Source organism: Podarcis tiliguerta, assembly GCF_965153285.1.
Source record: "Podarcis tiliguerta genome assembly, chromosome: 7".
Taxonomy (NCBI): domain Eukaryota; kingdom Metazoa; phylum Chordata; class Lepidosauria; order Squamata; family Lacertidae; genus Podarcis; species Podarcis tiliguerta.
This window is the reverse complement of record NC_139540.1, coordinates 57162397-57182941: the sequence shown is the minus strand read 5'-3', so window position 1 is coordinate 57182941 and position 20545 is coordinate 57162397. Positions and strand designations below refer to the sequence as shown.

General features: G+C 43.0%; 1 protein-coding gene across 28 annotated transcripts in view; it reads left to right on the top strand.

Annotated features, from left to right (window-relative positions):
* The window catches only part of LOC310681456 (uncharacterized protein), a 370382-nt gene that overhangs the window by 260762 nt on the left and 89075 nt on the right, over nt 1–20545 (top strand). For 3 of the 28 annotated variants that reach the window (XR_014513307.1, XR_014513308.1, XM_083449236.1), the window contains one exon: nt 352–3045. The exons of 24 other annotated variants lie outside the window; for them this stretch is intronic. The gene's annotated coding sequence lies outside the window, so the exon portion shown is untranslated. Of the gene's footprint in view, nt 1–351; nt 3046–20545 lie in introns of those variants that run through there. One more of the 28 variants, XR_014513309.1, reaches the window with a different exon arrangement.

The following is a 20545-nucleotide window of genomic DNA, read 5'->3' as shown; positions in this document are numbered from 1 at the left end:
TAAAAGCCTCAGCGTCTAGGGCTTGCCGATCGAAAGGTCGCGGTTCGAATCCCCGCGGTGGGGTGCGCTCCCGTTGCTCAGTCCCAGCGCCTGCCAACCTAGCAGTTCGAAAGCTCCCGGGTGCAAGTAGATAAATAGGGACCGCTTACTAGCGGGAAGGTAAACGGCGTTTCTGTGTGCGGCTCTGGCTCGCCAGAGCAGCGATGTCACACTGGCCACGTGACCCGGAAGTGTTTCCGGACAGCGCTGGCCCTCGGCCTCTTGAGTGAGATGGGCGCACAACCCTAGAGTCTGTCAAGACTGGCCCGTATGGGCAGGGGTACCTTTACCTTTTACTACTGTAAAATGCAGCCACCCACATTGGGAAGCCATTGTCTCATCCAAACACAGCTTCCAGTTAGATTCCAGGGAAATATAGAAGTAGCAGTGCAAGGGCATTGCCACAGATAAGCAAACAAAGGGAATGGAAGACATGTCGCCTCCTATTCTGTCATTTGGCACCAATATTGGAGCAACACAAGCCTCAGAATTGTTAACGGTTTGTCTGACGATAGTTATGCCTACAGGTCTCCCCACCCCTTTTTGGCCAGCTGACTATTCCCTCATTACCAGACTTCTGCAGGCAAGAGGGAACACAGAGGGGGACCATTAACCTATTGGAGACTTGAGAGCAAGCCACAGAGAGAATTCTCAGGGGTTTAACTGGCCGTTTAAGGAACGTACCGTGTTTATTAACTGCATTAATTAAGGAAATACAGTGACATGCCATGCGTGCAGGAACAAAACTGTAAGGGTGATTTTCTTCCTGTTTTGCCTTCAAAATTATATTTATAACAAATACACACACACACAAATATGCATACTCTGTTCTTTCCCTTTCAACCGTGTGTGCTCACATATTTCTGCACATGCACACCCACCCACACACCCACACCGTATAACATCAGCAAACATATTTGCTGTTTGGCAGTCACATGTGAGCAAAACCTACTTTATGCACAATAAAGCAGAAGCATCTTGGCCCAGATTGTTTGTGTCTCTGGTAAACCCAGCACTTGGGGGAAATGATTAACGCTCCTTCTCTTTCCCCGACTGCAGCAGGACACGCTTTACCTGCATAATGAATCCGGCATGTGACGGTAACAGGGGAAAGGGAACATCCTAGGTGAACATATTATTTGCCAGAAATAAATTATTCAGGATGCAGTTTCAAATAGAGATTGCTGGGAGAGATAAAGCCATTGGGGATCTCTCCCCCTCCCCCCGCCAGTCCAGGCTGCAGAGATATGGAGCATGCTTTTCAGGAATTCACTTAAGTGGAATCAGCTTGGAATAATGCAGCCAAGAAGTAATATTGCTGCCATCCAGCTAGTGTCTGTGGAACAGCATCCTCGGCGTCTCTTCACAGTAGCATGCACGCACATAGGCGCAGACACGATGCTGTGTGCAGAAGCGTATGTACACAGATTGTATTTTCCGAAAGGAAACTGCACCGCAGCTACCTGAGAGCAGCGTTTGTTGGCTCAAGACGATTATTTGCCGATGTTGCTCTTGTTTCCCTGAACTAGTTGGCCACATCAGCGTCCGTCTGCCAGCGCATCATGTGTCTCCTCACGCGATGCTCGGCTTCTTGCAGTTTGGGGAAAGAGAGCTCTCGTGACTCTGCACTCCTGGGCAGTAATATTCGGCAGCGCAGATATCCAAATCCAAAACGGCAGAAATAAAGTTGTGTGTTATTTTAGTGGCTTGATTTTTTATTTTTTTTTAAACGATGATTTTAACTCTCTCCATTTTGGGGCTGGGTGGGATTGCGTTGCGGGGGGGAACTCCTGCTCTTTACTTCCTGCAGGATTCGAGCCGTGCTGTTTGGAAGGAGCGATTTCGTCTTCTCTCAGAGCGATGACGCTGTACCACTTTCGGCATATCCTGCTCCCCCCATTTACCTGGGTGGCTGCTATTGCTGCTGTTGCTGCGGCTGCTGCTGTTGGGCTTGCTCCTGCCTGCCTGCCTGCCTTCCTGCGTTTCAACCTGGCTTGCACTACGGGAGAATCTCTCGTCGGCACATTCTCGGCAAGATGCGAGGAAAATCTGGGCAGTGCATTCTGTTCCTGCTGGAAGAGAAGAAATGTGCGATTCTGGGTTTTTATTCCCCCCCACCCCACCCTAAAGGGTGAAAAATGTGAGTCAAAGAGATACGATGCCAGGTAATCCGGTGTTTACAGCAAGGGCATCGGCAGCGATCCTGTACGTATGGCAAGGGCATCAAGAAGAAGAATCCCGGGCACTGCTGTTCGAAGGGATTATTATGGGGAAAGCCATGGCGATGCCGTGCTTCACCTCAGAGGAGCTGTGCTGGAGATGGATAAATAAAGTATCTGATACGTGAGCCTGTCAGAGCATAGCCATGGGAGGAAAAGAGTGGAAGGGAGCAAGCTAGCAAATGAAAAGGAGGAAGAGGAGACGGCATGCCGTTTGATCGTGTCTGCTCATTTCTGCAATGATGATGATGATGGCATAATTTACAGAACCCATATCTGGATAGAGGGACTAAATTGTAGTCTGAACACTCCCTAATGCGATTACAGAGGAAACAAAAGGTGTAGGTGGCTGAAAAGACATGAGCACCTTGTGGGGGAAAGGAGAAGTGTGCAGTGTATGTTGTATGTGTGTCTGTGTTTGTACATATGTGCATTGAGGGAAAGGCAGCTTTCTGACTTGAGAATGCATAGGAAGCCTTTCAGGCTGCTGGATCAGACTTGGTTATGGTGCATATTTTCAACTACCTCCTTTATACGTGTTCTTTTCGGCAATAAGCAGTCAGCTTGTTTGAAAAAGACACATTTGGAGGCGAGATTCTGGAAATTCTCTCTCTCTCTCTCTTCCCTTTAACACCTTGAAGCCTTGAATCTTCTATATGTTACAGGGAAGAACAGTGGGATTTTTTGTTTGCTTCATCTTTACCATCTTTATAAACACAGCTGTACTCAGTCTAGTGAAAAAATTCTATACTGTAAATAGACGTGTGGTCAGTCTAATCAAAATAAATTATCCCAGATGACTTTGGAAGCCCAGCTGGCAACTCCTCATTTTCAGATGGCTCAATGTGCAGCCGAAATGAAAATCGGCAACGTATTTACATTTTTAATGCATTTCAAAGTCAGCCTGTAATTAAAAAAAAACCAAAACAAAGCTGGGGAGGGGGACTCCGGAGTCCCACTGAAAAAGCACAGTGCTCAATTTTGGCAAAGATTTGCTCTGAAATGCTCACTGGCAAGTCCTATTTCTTGTTTTGCTGGGGTGGGGGGCAGTGAAGTAAGAACAGTGTTGTTGATGTTTTTAAGAGCAGCTGAACTTGCTATAATATACTTAATATGGTAACTGCTTCTAACTAAAGGTGGTCATATCTGTGTAATGGACCAAACGAAGTGAAAGGAAACAAATGCTGCAGACAGATAGGAGAAGCTTGGCGGTCTTTTCAGCAGCTGCCTACTTTGTGTATGTGCGGGTGTTTAAATCCAGAGACCATAATTTTTCTTCATGTGTATCCAAAGGAGTTTTTCAGTAGTCGTTCTCTAAGGCTCCTGTCTATACCTTGCAGGGGGGGTTTTTGCTGATGAGTGTACTGTTTGCTCAGTAATATCTTAGCCAGCTGTTGGAGAAATGTAGTTTTCTGCTTGTTTTAAAGGGGGAAAATCTGGCTTAGGAAAATACCTTTTGCTCTGCAGGGGAGCTACACCTCTTCCTCAGATATTGTGGTTCCAGCTCAGACATTTTAAACGGAGAGAGATGGGGGGGGAAAGCGGAAGAGAGGGGGGGGAGGGAGGGAGGGACTTGTGTAAATCGTACAAAGCTGCATAGACCAGCAAAATGTCAGCAGCTTGTAATTAGCAGTTCATGGTTACGTCAGCGACCATATCTTTCCAAGAATAACTGTGATGCATGCCACAAAGTGAGGAAGATAGTCACAACCTAGTTATCAGCCCTGGTTCAAACAAGGGCAGATGGATTAATGAATGTGCTGTGTTCATAAATCAAATATGGATGGGATCACATGTTGTGGGTCTTGCTGAGTTCTGCATAGTTGAGGGCTCAGTTGTCAAGTTTTCTGCAGAAGCAGGCTGTGGGGAGAGATTTGCAGAGTATAGAGTGCGAACCTTTTAAAAAACGCACTGGTTGCCCGTAACAAATGCCTTTGCTTTTTATGCAGGCTTCATCTAACTCACGCAGCTGGCTGACATGATTGCACCACAGTTGCCAAAAAGGAGAAAACAACAAATGCAGATGTGTGATGCTTTCACTGAAAGGCTATGGCAGAGAAAGCGCACCGTTACTGTAGATTTGAGTTTTGCTGGGCTTTTCAAATATGCTTCACAAGTAATGTGAGATGGCTTTTAATCAGCCTTTTCTATTTCAAAGGGTGTGTTTTCTTTCAAATGTGTCAAATTTGGTACAGCATTTTTTAAATCCAAAGCAGATCCTGGGGGAAAAAAGAGCTTCTTTGGGAACATTTCGGGAGCTGAGCCTGAGTGCTTTGGGTATGCATTTGCAGTCCTGCCGCATGCAAGCAGTGAGGGGGACATGGGAGGTGCCTCGTCCGTGATTGGCCTTTTGCAGACGCCTTTTACGCAGCACTTTCCTGGCTTTTATCTGCAAGCCTTTGCAATGTGCGGTTTGTGTTTCTCCCCTCCTGTTCTGCGCTGCCCAAATTGCTTGGAGCCTCTTCTGGTTTCCCAGATTCCCTGCAGAAGTCAGCCTCAGTTCAGCTCTTGTTTATTTAGCTCGCCTTAATAATATGCCCAAAATAGACTGCATTGTGCAAACATGTTATATTTTGGGCTGGGAAAAAATGCGCATTTTGTTCGGAGGACAGGGCTGTGTGTTAACATGAAGCCAATAGCTCTTTTGTTGCTGCATGTAGTGCCGTTTAAACATCCTTTAATTACTTGGAAGTTTACAAAAGCCGTCATTCTCCCAGCCCTGCATTTTGGATTTGGGCAACGTGTATACCATGCCTGGACCCAGAATAGTACTGTTCTGTGCACCAAACAGGCTGGAAGGATTTCATTTGGCTTGCGCGTGTGTAAGTTCAAACAGCTGGTCATTAATGCAGGACCCATCTCCAGAGTGAAAACGTTAGCGGACGTGAATGGCTGCCTGATTAATGCTGCCCTTCAAAGGGTCCTCCATCCAGCAGCCATGCTTGCAGCAGAATAATGCAGCCTGATTTGATTGCGCTCTAACAGCGTAGTATGTCATTGTGTCGCCAAGCAATTGAGGTTATTATGGGGCAGGGCTGACAGACGGGACAGTGGGGTTACTAGACCGTGGCATTTTTAGAAATACAGGCCTGACCTACTTAGAGTTATTCTTGCTGGCTGGCTGGCAGCTGCATGGTGCATGGAGCGTCCTGATAGGCTGAGGCTGTTGCTAGGGGGAATTAGCATGAATTTTTCCACATGCAGCCTCTGATTGAATGATAAAAGCTGACTGGAATTAAAGAGATTCAGCTCAGCATTATGTAGATTTATCTCCCTTATTTCTCCTCCTGGAAGCAGAGAAAAGGAACAAAATACTGTGTATTCTTTGACCCATTTTCCTATCCAAGGGGAGGCAGATCTTGTACTGTTTTAATTCTTGAAATTATGTTATGGGAGAAAGGGCCATTTGACATCACAGAATGTTTCGTATGGGCTGACTGCTTTCTCATCTGATTTACATAGAGCTTTTCTGAAGCAAGCTTTTTCACCCTTTCCTCTGTGCAGATATAGACTCCTTTATTGTTAAGACACGAAAGAATAGGTAGGATAGTGAGTTTCAAAGGAAGCCATGTATACTGCCGTTTGCTACATGGTATAAATCCTGGGCAATTTTTGGAGCTGCCTCCATTCGTTCATAAACAGAGATCAGTTCCCTCAACCCTAATGCAGAAAGACACATACAGGGATTTCTGCAATGTTGGATGTGAGAAATTACTTGCCGTATTGCATTCTTATATTGAAGAGGCTTCTTCAATCTCCTCCAACCAATTTGATAATACAGTGGTACCTCGGGTTAAGAACTTAATTTGTTCTGGAGGTCCGTTCTTAACCTGAAGCACCACTTTAGCTAATGGGACCTTCTGCTGCTGCGCTGCTGCCACCCAATTTCTGTTCTCATCCTGAAGCAAAGTTCTTAACCTGAGGTACTATTTCTGGGTTAGCAGAGTCTGTAACCTGAAGCATCAGTAACCCGAGGTACCACTGTATTTTCCCTGTCCCTGGATTTAAGTATATCTTAAAATGCTCTGTGTCAAAGACATTGGGGGGGGGGGGGGCTGGGATTGAGCACATGCCTTCTTTCAATGCGTCTCTCCCCATCCCAGTTCAGCTCTGACTTTCTGATGACAATTCCAAGCTCACTACAAGGGCAAATACTGCTTGGGTGTAATCACAGATCTTACCTTTGTTACCACTACAGTGGTACCTCAGGTTACATACGCTTCAGGTTACACACTCCACTAACCCAGAAATAGTGCTTCAGGTTAAGAACTTTGCTTCAGGATAAGAACAGAAATCGGGCTCCGGCGGTGCAGCGGCAGCGGGAGGCCCCATTAGCTAAAGTGGTGCTTCAGGTTAAGAACAGTTTCAGGTTAATTCGGAATGAATTAAGTACTTAACCTGAGGTACCACTGTACTGATTATGTAAGATCTGTAAAATACACAGAAAGCATCCATTTATCTTCTTAGGCATCACTGAGAAAGGAATGGCAATTCTCCAAACAGAAAAAGTGGCGTGTGCACATTCATTTGAATTTTACAAATTGCACAAATGTATGCATTCAACTGAATAATGCAATGGAAGTTGATTTGAATTCAGAAGGTTTTGGATACACTATCATGCAAGGAACTCTGGAGGCAATGTTAATCTTTGCTCATCTCCTTAATCTAGATTCCCAATCTATTGCTATTACCTTTTCTTGCAGAGGCAGACAACATATGACCCTCTAGATGTTGCTGAACTTACATTGTCCCTGGCTATTGGCTAGGCTGCCTGAGATTGATGCAAGTAGAAGCTTGGCAACATCTGGAGGGTCACAGGTTAGTCATGCCCTTGTCATTAGTAACAAAAAGCTTTCAACATAATGCAAAGTAAGACATAGATTTGATATGACCAGGACAAAAAAATCTAGGACAAAAACTATATGCACTAGGGCTGGCTAACCTGGACTACAACAGCCCCAGCCAACCTGGGCAGCAGTTAGGTATGATGGGAGTTGCAGTCCACAACTCAAGTCACCCCCAACATATACGCTGTTGGCTCTAGGTCTCAATGTTGACCTCATCAGTGGTCAATTATGTGGTGCATGAAAGACCATGAACAGTTTCTGATAGGAGCCTACACCAATCTGAAGTGGATCTGTAATTGGCTTTGTCCCTGCTGCAGCACACGCCCCCCCCCCAGGCCTCCCTCACTTCCTTTTTAACAGTTTGTGTGATTTCCACGAGTTGGAAAGTGCCTTTTCCTCTATTGCTAGCATTGCTTGTGCAGACTAGCCAAGTAGCCAGCAAATTTCCACCTGCCTGTGGCTATTCTTCTTGGAATTCTCCCAATGTCCTGAGTGGAAGAATACAATGTTAGTGGTCGGTGATTCATTCCTTATATGCGAGGAGAAAAGTCAGAAGCAACTGTGAAACTCAGGGGCCATGGAGGAAAACAATGGGATCAAGGATCAATCCATTGTATTTGGAGCAAAAATGTGCGCACTCTTGTTCCTTAATGGCCTTTTTATGTCCCTGAAGTAGCTAATTATGAAACAAACTGGAGAAACTGATGGTTGGAAATCCACAATAAAACTTCTACTGTCCTCCAGTGTATGTAATAATAACAACCAATAAACTTAGTTACACCATAGTGTTAGAGCAGTAACTTGCTTGCAGTGCTGCAAATTACATCAGATGGAAAATGGAGGGGAAAAGTGATGAATACTAGGGGATTTCTCTCTGCCTCCCATATTTTTAAGCAAAAGAACACACATTCACAGAAATGTGTTTTTTTAATAGGTTTTATTTGGCCCTTGCTGATTCAGCTGGAGCATACAGCTCTCATACATTTTTATGATGGATGCAATGAGAACTTGGAATGTGTGTTTTTCTTCTTCTCTTTATTTGAATGTTTTCAAATAAGAGTAAATTTATTAGGGGACCCTGATTTTTCAATGGAATTGTGGCAGTTTCTCTGTAGACTGGAAAGACAATTTAAGAGATCCTAATACTGATCATATAGCAATTGGGGGGGGGGGGCTGCTTTGAAAAAGAAACGCTCACTAAACTCAGTGCTTTTAAAACGAAGGGGGGAAATGAAGGAATTGGGAAGTAAAATATAGGTATGAAAGAGCCAAACATCTTCTTGATAAGAACATGGCCTTCTATTTGTAGCATGATTTGCCTTCCTCTCGCCTCTGGCTTTCCTTTTATAGAAAACTAAATTACTGTAACCCCTGAAAATAATAAAGTGTTCCTTTTGCTCTAGGTTTTTCTTGACAGTCTCTCTTAAAGAGGAAAAAAAAATAGAGGCTGCTTTTCTCTTAAGCCAGCACACTAAATGAAAACGAAAGCAAACAATAAATGGAAGCACGGTGGCATTATAAAATAGGTTTATCCAATACAAAATAAATTTAAAACATATAGTTCAAAGGCTCAGCACCCAAAGTTTTCTTAATATAGGCACTAGCATTATGAAGCAATGGTACGAAAATAGCTCTGAGTATGTGGGCCACTTCTTTTTCTTTTCTTTTTGCACCACTAAGTTTCCAGGGTAGAGATGCTTATATGCACCCAGGGCATTGCACCCAGCACTTGCCATTCCAAGCTTATATGCAGAGTCTTGTTTTTGATGCATCATCTAAAGAGGCCGAGGTGCTTAAATCACCCATACTGGGAAAACCATCTTGGGTTTTGAGACTTCTCACTGAAATAAAGCAGGTTTCTTCCATTACATTATTTTTCATCTTATCGTTCCCCCTCCCGTTGGCTAAATCAAAAAATAGAAGGAGACCAGTACAAAAATAGTATTGATGTGCAAAATAGAAGATGATTTTTGTCTTCCTACCCATCTGTTATTTAGTCAGTAACAGAACAATTATAATCCACAGAGATGCTGCCCGGAGGAAGGTTTGGATGGGAGGGAGATGTTCCTCCTCCAACAGAAAGAAGTCTTACCTGTTGAGAGGAAAACACCCATTGCAGAGACTCCTACTACAGCCAGGGAAAGCTCCCATGAGCATGGAATGGATCTACCACTGTTGGCGTGCTTTGGTGGTGCTAGCTGTCGTTCAGCACCAAAACAGGGCATTCCTGCTGTGGGGCAGAAACAGGACAGAAGGTTTGGGTCCTGCAGATCCAAAACCCCATTGGTCACCTGAGGCCCCATGATTGGGCCCATCATCTGCCCCACCTTGATATCAGTGGGGATTATGTTTCAAAATTGAAATCTGCTAGGGTGAAAGAAAAAAGAAAGACACCCCTTTTGGGTTTAAAAAAATCTGCCACTTTCCTACCCAGTGACCCTACTTGGCATTGATCTGCCCATCGTTAGTCACCCAGTATCTCTTCCAAGTGATTTAAAAAACAATGCAAATATTTGTAAAATGAAACACATACGTGTGTAACATCTAATTATCTTTGTAACACCGCCCTTTCCCAATAGTGGCTTTTGCCTCCCAGGATGTGGAGTGAAGAGTGCCAGTTTCTCCTGGGAAATGTCTAGGGGTGAGGAGCAGAAGTGGCGCAAATACTCCTGGAGTCAGTCTGTTTTGGCAGCAGCTCATTATGTGAACGTCATACCATGTGAATCAGCCCAGACACATAGAGGCTCTCTGCGCCTGCTACTGTCAGTTCCAGGCCATGAAGAAGGCATGGCAGTGATTTACATCCCTATATTATCTAAATTGGGCTTATGCCGCAGAAAAAGGGATCTGATTGGCCTTTTCAGCTCTCTCATCTTTGCACCGAAGAATGATCTGGTGAAATCCAGAATGGCCTTATCTGACTATTTCCCAAATATCCTCACAGAGAACTAGAAGAGCCAATAACACTCAGTGTCACCTGTGGCCTATTTACTCTCATAGTGGCTTTCTTCCAAGCGAGGAGATGTTAAATGGTTAAACTATTACATAAATGTTTACATAAATCGAACCTGTTGTGGTATGTTTAAACATGTTGCTCTTCTTGCTGACTGCCATTTTAGAAAAACCTTATTGCATGTACAGTTTCCGCTGGCTGAACCTGGTTTTAGAATTCACACTTCAAAAAAGTGAAGTTATTTCTCAGTAACTGGCATGTGTATGTGTGTATGCATGTATGCACATATGTGCACACATATATCTACTAAAAAGTGATGAAGATTCTTAGGTCTACAACAGTTTTGAATAATGGTCTTTAGAAGATACATCAGGTGCAGAAGGAGAAGGCCTTTTCCCTTGACACACTAGACTAGCATTTAGGATCTGCATTGGCTTGCTAGGCAGGTAGGAAGTTAACTCTTTATGTTCCTGCGTTACAGCACTATCCATATAGTTTGAGAGAGAGAGAGAGAGAATGAGAGAGAGAGAATGCAGTCGTACCTCAGAAGTTGAATGGAATCTGTTATGGAAATCCATTCGACTTCCAAAATGTTCGGAAACCAAAGCACGGCTTCCGATTGGCTGCTGGAAGCTCCTGCAGCCAATCGGAAGCCATGGAAGCCACATCGGACATTCGGGTTCCAAAGAACGTTCACAAACCGGAACACTCACATCCAGGTTTGTGGCGTTCGGGAGCCAAAACGTCTGAGTACCAAGGCATTTGGGATCCAAGGTACGACTGTACTGGGTCTAATGCAACATTATAACCTAGAATTTTTGATATTAGGTAATTTATCTTTTTCCAGTGCAGTATACCCGCAACTTATGCAGAGGTTACATTTGAAGGAAAACACATAAAGCCAAAACCATGCATAGTCAAAACACATTGGGTACAATAGTGGGTGGGATTGTCAAAGTTCCCCTCCCAACACCCTCCCCCTTTATTTTTTTATATTTTTTTGCCATGTGTGTAAAGCTGAATGTGCACAAGTTACATATGTGTAAATTGGTGGTCTACTCTACTGTATATCCTTGGGAACTGGAATTGCTGCCATATATGATAGTGACCCTTTCTCTCTTTCTGGCATTTCCAGTATATGTGTGGGTAGTTTCTATTTATTTTGCTTATTATCATATGCCACCTTGCCATCACTTTATAGCATTTTTCTCTTCATGTGTGTTTCCCCATACTTCAAGTGGTATATTTTGTCCTGTATTCTGTACCCACATAATCATAAATCCCTTCACTTGGTCAGCTTCCATATCATAGGGATGCGGGTGGTGCTGTGGTCTAAACCACTGAGCCTCTTGAGCTTGCTGATCAGAAGGTTGGGGGTTCAAATCCCCACAACAAGGTGAGTTCCTGTTGCTCTGTCCCAGATCCTGCCAACCTAGCAGTTCAAAAGCACACTGGTGCAAGTAGATAAATAGGTACCACTGTGGCGGGAAGGTAAACGGCATTTCTGTGCGCTCTGGTTTCACCACGGTGTTCCATTACACCAGAAGCGGTTTAGTCATGCTGGCCATATGACCCGGAAAGCTGTCTGTGGACAAACGCCGGTTCCCTTGGCCTGAAAGCGAGATGAGCACCGCAACCCCATAGTCACCTTTGACTGGACTTAACCTTTACCTTTTACCATATTTCAAGTGCAATTTATGTATGTTTGACAATAGGTGTTCTCCCCCCCCCCCCCCAATTAATTTTTCAAAATATGTTGGTTTTGTTTCATATTGTGGTTAGGTCTCTAAGAAATTAGCTTAATAAAGATCTTTTTTGAAAGTGCTTAAGCCATGGAGGTCTCACATGGTCCCAATCCATAGCTGAATAGAGAAGACAAATGCCTAAGAGTGCTTACGAGTGTACCTAATCATTCCAGTCAGATGTCATAGGGTGATGATTCCTCAAGGGTACTGAAACTCCTTAGAGAGGCACCAGAGTCTTCTCAGGAGCTCCTTGTTTGTGTCTGGCTTTTGTTAGTTGAGGATGACAGTGCTTTATATAGTAAAGTTGTAGGAAATATATATTAGATTTTCCTTAGGCCCACTAACTAAGAAAGCCTGTGTCCATTTAAATAGGATCTTGTGTTTCACTATGGAAAAGGAAAGTTAGTCCATAAACGTGACAAATATGGAACTCCAGTGTGTTGAAGTAAAGGGTACATTGCTTTTGAAGCCTCTGTAATGTTCCTGATCAAGGAATAGGCTTTTAAAATAGAAGATCTCTCTGAAAACAAGGGACATCTGTTGACATTGCAATGGAATGGATAATATCTTAAAGCTTAGGTATGTGGACATTTTAATTACCTTTTCTACAGGGTGAATGCAAAATCTTATCAAGCTTGGAAAGTTGCTTTAATTCAGATCAGTCCATTCTTGTTCCATCTAGCACAAACTGATAGGCAGTTGCTTTCCATCCTTTCAGACTGGGTTCGGTCCCTGGAGATGCCAAAGTCTGAGCCTGGTACCTTCTGTATGCAAAGTATATATGTTCGTCTGCTGAGCAATGGTCCCACTTCCACATATTTCAGTCTTGGAAATTCTGGTGGTGAAATCTCATTGAAGGAAAAAAAAAAGAATTTTGGGGCGATATGTAATGGGTTTTTAAAGAAATGGTTAAAATGCTTTTAAACTAGCAGGAAAAGCTTTTGCCCGTGTTTTCCTGCTCTGCCACTTGCCCCATGAACTGGACCACAGTGTTTGAAGCCCAGTATGATTTACTTTAAGGGACATGGGGGGCGCTGTGGGTTAAACCACAGAGCCTAGGACTTGCTGATCAGAAGGTCGGCAGTTCAAATCCCCATGATAGGGTGAGCTCCCGTTGCTTGGTCCCTGCTCCTGCCAACCTAGCAGTTCGAAAGCACACCAGTGCAAGTAGATAAATAGGTACCTCCGGTGGGAAGGTAAACGGTGTTTCCGGAAGCTGTACATCGGCTTTCTCAGCCAATAAAGCAAGATGAGCGCCGCAACCCCAGAGTCGGCCACGACTGGACCTAATGGTCAGGGGTCCCTTTACCTTTCCTTTTTATGATTTACATTGGGCTCATGCAAGTGGCTACTTTTCAAGAACAAGAAGAGGAAATAAAATGTGCTATAAATTGCCACTCTTTGAAAACCAGTATTTGTTAGTAAACTAACTTTTGCAAACAGTCACCATGCTCAAATGTTTCCATTGCTGACAGCTGAGCTGGCTTTTCAATGCTTTCTTTACAAATGTGAATGGCAACTCCTGCGAAATGTTAATCCCCCCCCCCCAAAAAAAAACCCCCACAAAAGACTGCTGATCTCAATGCCCATTCGCAGTTTGATGAGTGGAAGGGGACAGAATTTGCCAAAACTCTGTAGTTGGGATTTATAGAAGTGTTTTTCAGAGCAGATGAAGTGGCTGGGCTGCTAGTGTGATCTCACAAACTGATGAGAAATGACGAAGATGAAATGGTAGAACTTCTCCTTCAGGCACAGTTTTACTTTGCAGTCAAAAGACACGTAATATACTCTGACAATGACTAAAGTACTGAAATTGTGAAGTTCTTAATTTAAGGTTTTTGGAGTGCATAACATCAGGTCATGTATTGTTTTCTTTTCCGCGTGGAGTAAGTAAGCATGCTTTCAAGATGGTTGATGAAAGCCTATAGGTATTATCTTGCTCAGAAGCTTAGTAGAGTCAGCAGGACACGTGGAATAGCACCATGTGTGCTGGCTGCCATGGTAAACCACACACAACCAGTATGTACTGCCAATGAAGAAGAAGAAAATTTGACTCTGGTTAGCTGCTACTGTTTAGGCAAGAGTGGTTAGCAGGGCTTTTTTTGTGCAACAATTTGAGCAGGAATTGCTATCTGAGAATTTCAGCACCACCGAAGATTTTACCGGTGCCTCCCCACAGTGGTTAGCCTTGGGGAACTTGCACTCCATGTGGAAACTGCTTGACCAGTAGTGCATTTTCTTCATGCTTGCTTTTATTTTGCAGGAGCTCATCCCAAAGGCTCAGGAAGCTAAACATGCATCCATTTTAAATGGGGATGTGTTGAAGAGTCAGGGACTAGGAGCAATGCCCTCTCTCAGGGCCTAATGCTTACTCATGCTAGAAGATGGAAGCATGGATGTGTGTGTGTGTGTGTGTGTGTGTGTGTGTGTGTGTGTGTGTGTGTACAGGTATACTTATAGTGTGGGGAACAAAAGTGAGGCCAGTTGGAATTAAAAATCCAATAAGTAGAATGGAAAAGGTCTGGAAAAATCCAGTACACCCTTATTTATCAGGTAGAAATGTCCTTCAGGAGCTACAGAGCTGCCAAGCCAGCTTTGCTGAAGAAAAACCATGCCTTCAAGCAACGCTGATGGTGCAGGAGCAGCCAGGAGCCCTGCCAGAAATCAAAGGGGACAGTGAGAGATGAGGATTAAAGCCTGAGATGGAAATCAGTCACCTACATTTTTCTCCTATGAAAGTACGCAAATGAATGACAAAGGGCCATTGACACTAAAGGTGACCTAGAAGGGGTGGCATTTTGAAAAAGAATGCTAAAGAGGATAGAAGGATAAAAATAGCAGTTATAATAAGACACTGCAAGGGAGGGCCTCATGTAAGGGGAATTTACGTCAGTGGGGCTTCCATTCAAATACTTGCTTGTGTGCATATATTCAGATGAAGTGTTTTATGTACAGTTGAGCTGAGACCACTGATGGCTCAGTCTATTTCCTGAATACGTTGGTATCACATGAGTTTTATCCTATTTCTGTATTAATCTGCTTCCCTTACAAAATAAGATCTGCATGAACATTCATCTTTCAGGGCATATTTTTGAAATATCTTCTCACCAAGTCCACATTTTTTAAGCGTATGCTATTCTAACATCTCTGTTTCTTTGTACACATTTTGGTATGGTCTTTGAGATGAAAAATGCACCACAGAACATGGAGAAGTCTGAAATCTGAAGGATAACTCTGTTTTAGTCTGCTTATTCATCCAGGAAGTGCAGATCAGATAGGTAGGCAGGGCCTCCCTCCTCTGATGTCACGATGACTTTGAAAGCCCTGCCCACCAGCTAACTGGCACCAGTTGCAATCCCAGCTTGGGCACCAATTGGCTGCACTTGGAAAATTTTCATCAGGCACCACCAGGTGGCTGATGGGTGGTTCTTGAAAACACCACTTCAGCATAGATCAACTCCCTTCATCACCATGTGCTGCCCTTGAATGGGCAAGAGTTTAGTTGCTTTTCTAGGGCAGCATATGTTAGAACTATGTCCCAAAGTTTTTTGGGTTTTTTAGCCAATCAGGTGAGAAAATAAGTGGCATACCAGTATCTATGGCATGTAGTTTTCCAGCAACGGGAGAGCGAAGAGCAGAGCACTATGGGAAAGGAAGATAAAGCAGTGAAGGGACATTGGCTTGGATATTTTCTTCATCCCCTTCCAAAAGCCACATCAACTGTGAAATATTGTGGGCCTTATAACTGGCATACAAATTCTTCTGCTACCAAATTGGACGAAAGGGATGAGCTTGGAAGACAGGGGCCCACACTTCCTTCATTTCTTTACACTGTACTCTTTTTTAATTGTTATAAAATGAATTGTTATGTCTTTCAAAAAGGTCTAGATATGAAGTGCTCTACTCCGGGATTGTGGGGTCAGGGAGACCCAAATCCACTTTTCTTTTATCCCACTTCCAAAGAGAGAGAGAGAGAGCTTGTTTTGTATTTAAATGTTTCCAATTATAATGTTTAGGAAATCATGCCTATATCCATCTTGAGTTGTTAGATCCATCAGCGTCATCTCTCTTTACTCCCTCCTCCCTCTTCTATGTAAAGTCTGGAACAATGCAGGATGTGTTGAGGCAAAACTGTTTCAAATTAAGTTGAATGTCAGTCTTTAAAAGTTTCCAAGGCTAATTCAAAGGACTGTCCTAGAGCTTGGTTTCAGAGTTATGAAAAATTGGAATCCCTTGCTTGAATACATTATGCTGTGTTACACAGCATAGTTTCAGCTTGTAGAAATCTGAAATGAATTCAACTATTTGAGTAGACTTAGGCTGTAATAGAGCAAGCATATCTGTTTGCATGCAAAGGGGCAATTGTGTTTTTTGATTCTCTCTTGAGGAATAAGGGAGACTATTAGAGTGAGCACAATCACTAAAGTACTATATTCTATTGAAGGTGTTCAGTGTTCCTAATCTTGGTTGGGTTATGCCTAGTGTCTCCCCCCACCCCCAGTTAAGAACATACAATCTAACATAGAACCTAAAAAGTGCACCCCCTCTACACTGCATTTATATATAAGGCCTCTAGACTTTCTTTCTATGGCACTATAGGCCAGTAATGGAGAAAGGGTACAATACTGTACATCACAAAATCACCAGTCTGTATGGTGGAAGGCAGCAGTCAGATGGATAGCTTAACTCATCATGCCCAAATCAGATTATAGCCTGCTGTCATCTTTCTGACTCCCAGGCTACAGCAAGATCTGATTTTGCTTGCTTCTGTTTTTGGCCAGCATTCCACGAAGAAAAAGAAGTGGAAAGCTTGTAAAACTCTGAGCAGGTAGCTGGTCCAATAAAATATGTAATTCTATCTACCATTTGTATCAAACTCTTCTTGCTCTTGAAGAAGCTAACTCCTTAAAGGCTTCCTGCTTAATTTTTTTTTTTTACCTTGGGTACCCTATTATTGCTATGGCTATGCTGGTTTTTGCATTTGTCTTTGACTAAAGAAACATACACATGTTGAAGTGTTGGTCTGAAAATGCACTGTTGTTACACTACAGATTAAAATAAGGATTAAGGAAGAGTGATGGGTTCCTCTGGGGAGGCTTGATAAATGTACGTGCACACACAGCACATTAATTGTTCCGGGGTCAGCTCTCCTGCTCAAGACAAATACCTGCACATTTACATCTGACACACTTATTTGTCAAATCCCAAAGCTGCTTCTGCTTCTAAACCTACAGCAAAACTGCCATTGTGCTCACATACAGATTTCTGCAGGTTGCATCCGGTGCCAGTCTAGCTCAGAGTAGACCTACTGATGTTAATGCGCACAACTAACTCAGGTTCATTAATTTCAATGGGCCTCCTTTAAATAAGTTTAATATGGGTCAGAACCCTGACCATGCTTTGATTCAATGCCTTCAGTATAAATAGGCACAGCATCTTCTTTCAAAATGAAGACCCACGAATTGCCCTGGTATAGTGCTCATATTCTGTTTGGGTTTGGAATAAAATGCACTTACCACATACTTTTCATTAGAGCTGGAATAATTCTTCAATTTCTAGGTGCTTCATGATTTATTTTGAGCCAGTGTGTTCCAGCGTGTGATACATAAGGGTGAGGGACAAGGCAAAACTTAAGGAAGAGGTGTAGAGAAAGCAGTGCCTAGGCCTCTCTGGGGCAAGCCACCAGCCTTTTTTGCCGGGAGGTGTGTGTGTCAAGTCACCAGCTATGACTGCCAAAACCACAATTGCCAAAATCTGTTCTTTAAAAAGAAATCTGTCCTTACATCTATTCTTTGCATAAAGAAAATATACTTAGTGTTTCCTTTTCTATCTCAGCTCTCCTCCCAGAGGCTTCATTTGACAGTGATGGAACTAAACACATGAAATGGCGGAGTTTTTGTTTGGTAAAATCTGAAATGCAAATGGATTACATCAATGATGGGGAAACTGCGGCACTCTGTTCTTGATAATGGCCTAGACATTTCAGGATTCACACACTAAGGGAAGCAACAGGGCTCTATTGATCCTTATGCTGATCCCTCCCCATATGCAGGTATGCTCTAAGATGGATCATACCCTGGGTTTAAAATATGACCCCTTTCTTCAATATTCAACCTCAGTGGAATATTGGAGGTGATCAGTTAGAAAGTCTGCAAAGCCAAAGGTGACAGATAACTGTGTCATCCAGGGACCCCATCATGCTGCATACATCATTGACTCCAACTCCCATCAGCCCCAGCCAACATGGTTAATGGTCAGGGATGATGGGAGTTGTAACTCACACCTTCCTATCCTCATTTGGTGCTCTCTCTTAGGTGCCTCTGGTAAACTCATGTTGGGGTGGGGGGCTGGATCAGGATAAAAAGATTATCACAAATCTCCTTGATCATGGCTGATGTGGGGAAAGGGGAGTGACAGTTGGGTTTTATTTAGCTTCCTGCAGATTCTTTCACACACATATATTGTGCCTCCACTAAAATGGACAATGTCCTATACAATTCTGCTTTAATGGAGCCAAGTGCAGAAAGAGGAGAGTACAGTCACCCTGCTGTGGGGAAGCTAAAGGTGAGCTATCCATCACTAACTAGCCATGAGGCAATCTCTTCCTAAATACCAACACAGCTTTCTTGTTGAAAAATTGGAGTTCTGCTTACTAGCGTTGCCTAGAAAGGGATTTCCTGTAAAAGGAAGTGGCTCCTCTACTCTTAAGGTTACTTATTGCACAACAGTAAACATGAATTTGTGTATGCTGAGTGAGATAGACTTGACAAAAGTCTACTAGCACCTAAAGATTAAATCTTGTCCGTTAGCCAGATGCAAACCCTTTTCCTGTTAAGCCTTTAAAGAAAACCTATCTGAGTCTTCATTATAGGCACAACTGAGAAGATTGTGAGGTTTAGGCTTCCACAGCTACTAAATGCAAAATAACTGAAGTAGTCCCACACCTTAGAAATAAATGTATAGCAAGAAGAACATGTATTCTGGTAACTGGCTGCATATTCTTTTCTCCCTCATAACAGTGTGTTTAGTTGAGATAAGGGGTGCACTTCTGGGTCAGAAGCTGCTGTGTATACTAGTTGATTCTCACTTTAAACATGCTAAGTTTTTTGAGGTTTTCTGAGATGTCCACCACAGCACAAAATTATCCTTTCCAGCATGCTTCTACATACTCCTGCCAATCACAGTATTTTCATTTCTGTGTTTATAATTGGTAAATGCTGTTGTCTTTCATAAGTATAAGCTTCTATAGCATCTCTTAAAAGGAGAAAAGCAAAATAAAGTGGAATGGGAAATCCAAGCCCGAGAAATGTGGCGCTCCTAAGGGAGGGATTTCATTTAGTTTTGAGAAAATGGCCTTCAGTGGCTTCAGTGACTCTTTAGGCAAAATTCTGGTTGTTCAGGGCGATATTTCTTTCTGCAGTGCAAGGCAAGTTCATATACCATGCAGAATTGGATTCTGGTCCCACATTTTAAATTAATTGTTGATTGGTTGAATGACTCCCTCTTCCCTCCATATTTTTAGCTACAAGAGAGAAGCATTTCAGAGCAATCTCATTGTCAAAAGCTGATGAATTGCATTGGCATATTTCCCCGAAACACAGCAAATTCTTCATTGTGACTGAGAAGGTTATTTCAAAAACACACTTGGATATACTCAAAAAATTCAGAGCTCTCCAAATGTTCAGGACCTGGCACCTGCCAATTAATCAATTCAGCAATCCAAAATATAATTAATAATCAGATTTATGCATTCAGATATGGTGGCATTAATGATAAATGGAAATGAATGGTGTGAAATTTCATCCTGTGTGTTACTCTGAGCTCCTTGGGGAGGAAGGGTGGGATAAAAATTCAGTGAATAATAAACACTTCATCTTCTGTCCAAGTGGAGTCAGATGCTATAAAAGTTTAAAGCAGCACCCTGTCTCAGATCAGTGGGACACAGCCTGTTCTTTCTCGCCACTGAAAAGCCCTCATTTTCCTCTTTCCTCATTATTACTATTTTTCTATACTTCATTTGTATAGTAGTGGGGTGTTTCAGAATGTGGCTGTAGGAATCATGGGAAAGTTCACATAGACACCCTTGCCTAGTCCACAGCTACCACTGAGCCTGTGTGTGTGTGTTCATGTGTTTTCTGATACTGCCTGACAATGCTGAAATTAATGTAGATTGGCATTTAGCATGCTATTCCAAGTGCCCATTTATTTCCACCCACCGTGATATGCGAAAAGTGCAGGACTGGTAGCAGTCACATGACTTGACTCAACATGCACTGCTGGCTATAGAACTCAGTGTGGGCTGAGTGTTTTCTGATGACAGTTGCACATTGATGGGATGATAGGATTTGGCCTTGACAGTGGCAGCATCCACACGTGATGCCCAAACCATTTTTAGTGCTATGGGAACAAGCCCTGAGGTATATCCAGAATGTCCCAGTGGGAGTGTCTGCACAACCGCAGATGGAAGACAGTGTGGGGGGTCTTTTAATTTTGAAGAGTCTCAAGAACCAACTCAATGGATACAGGTGAGTCATTGCCTGTGATGAGGTTTTGTACGCAGCTATTTTCTTTGTGTATTGGTATTATTTTCTCTTCTTTTCAGAGCTGTGATTCACATCACCTTTAGCTCTCTAGTTTGGGTAAACTACAGTTCCCAGAATACTTTGGGGGAAGCAATGTGATCTAAATGTTGTTGTTTTTTACATGTATAGTATGTATGCAGCCATAGTAGCTGTCTTTTAA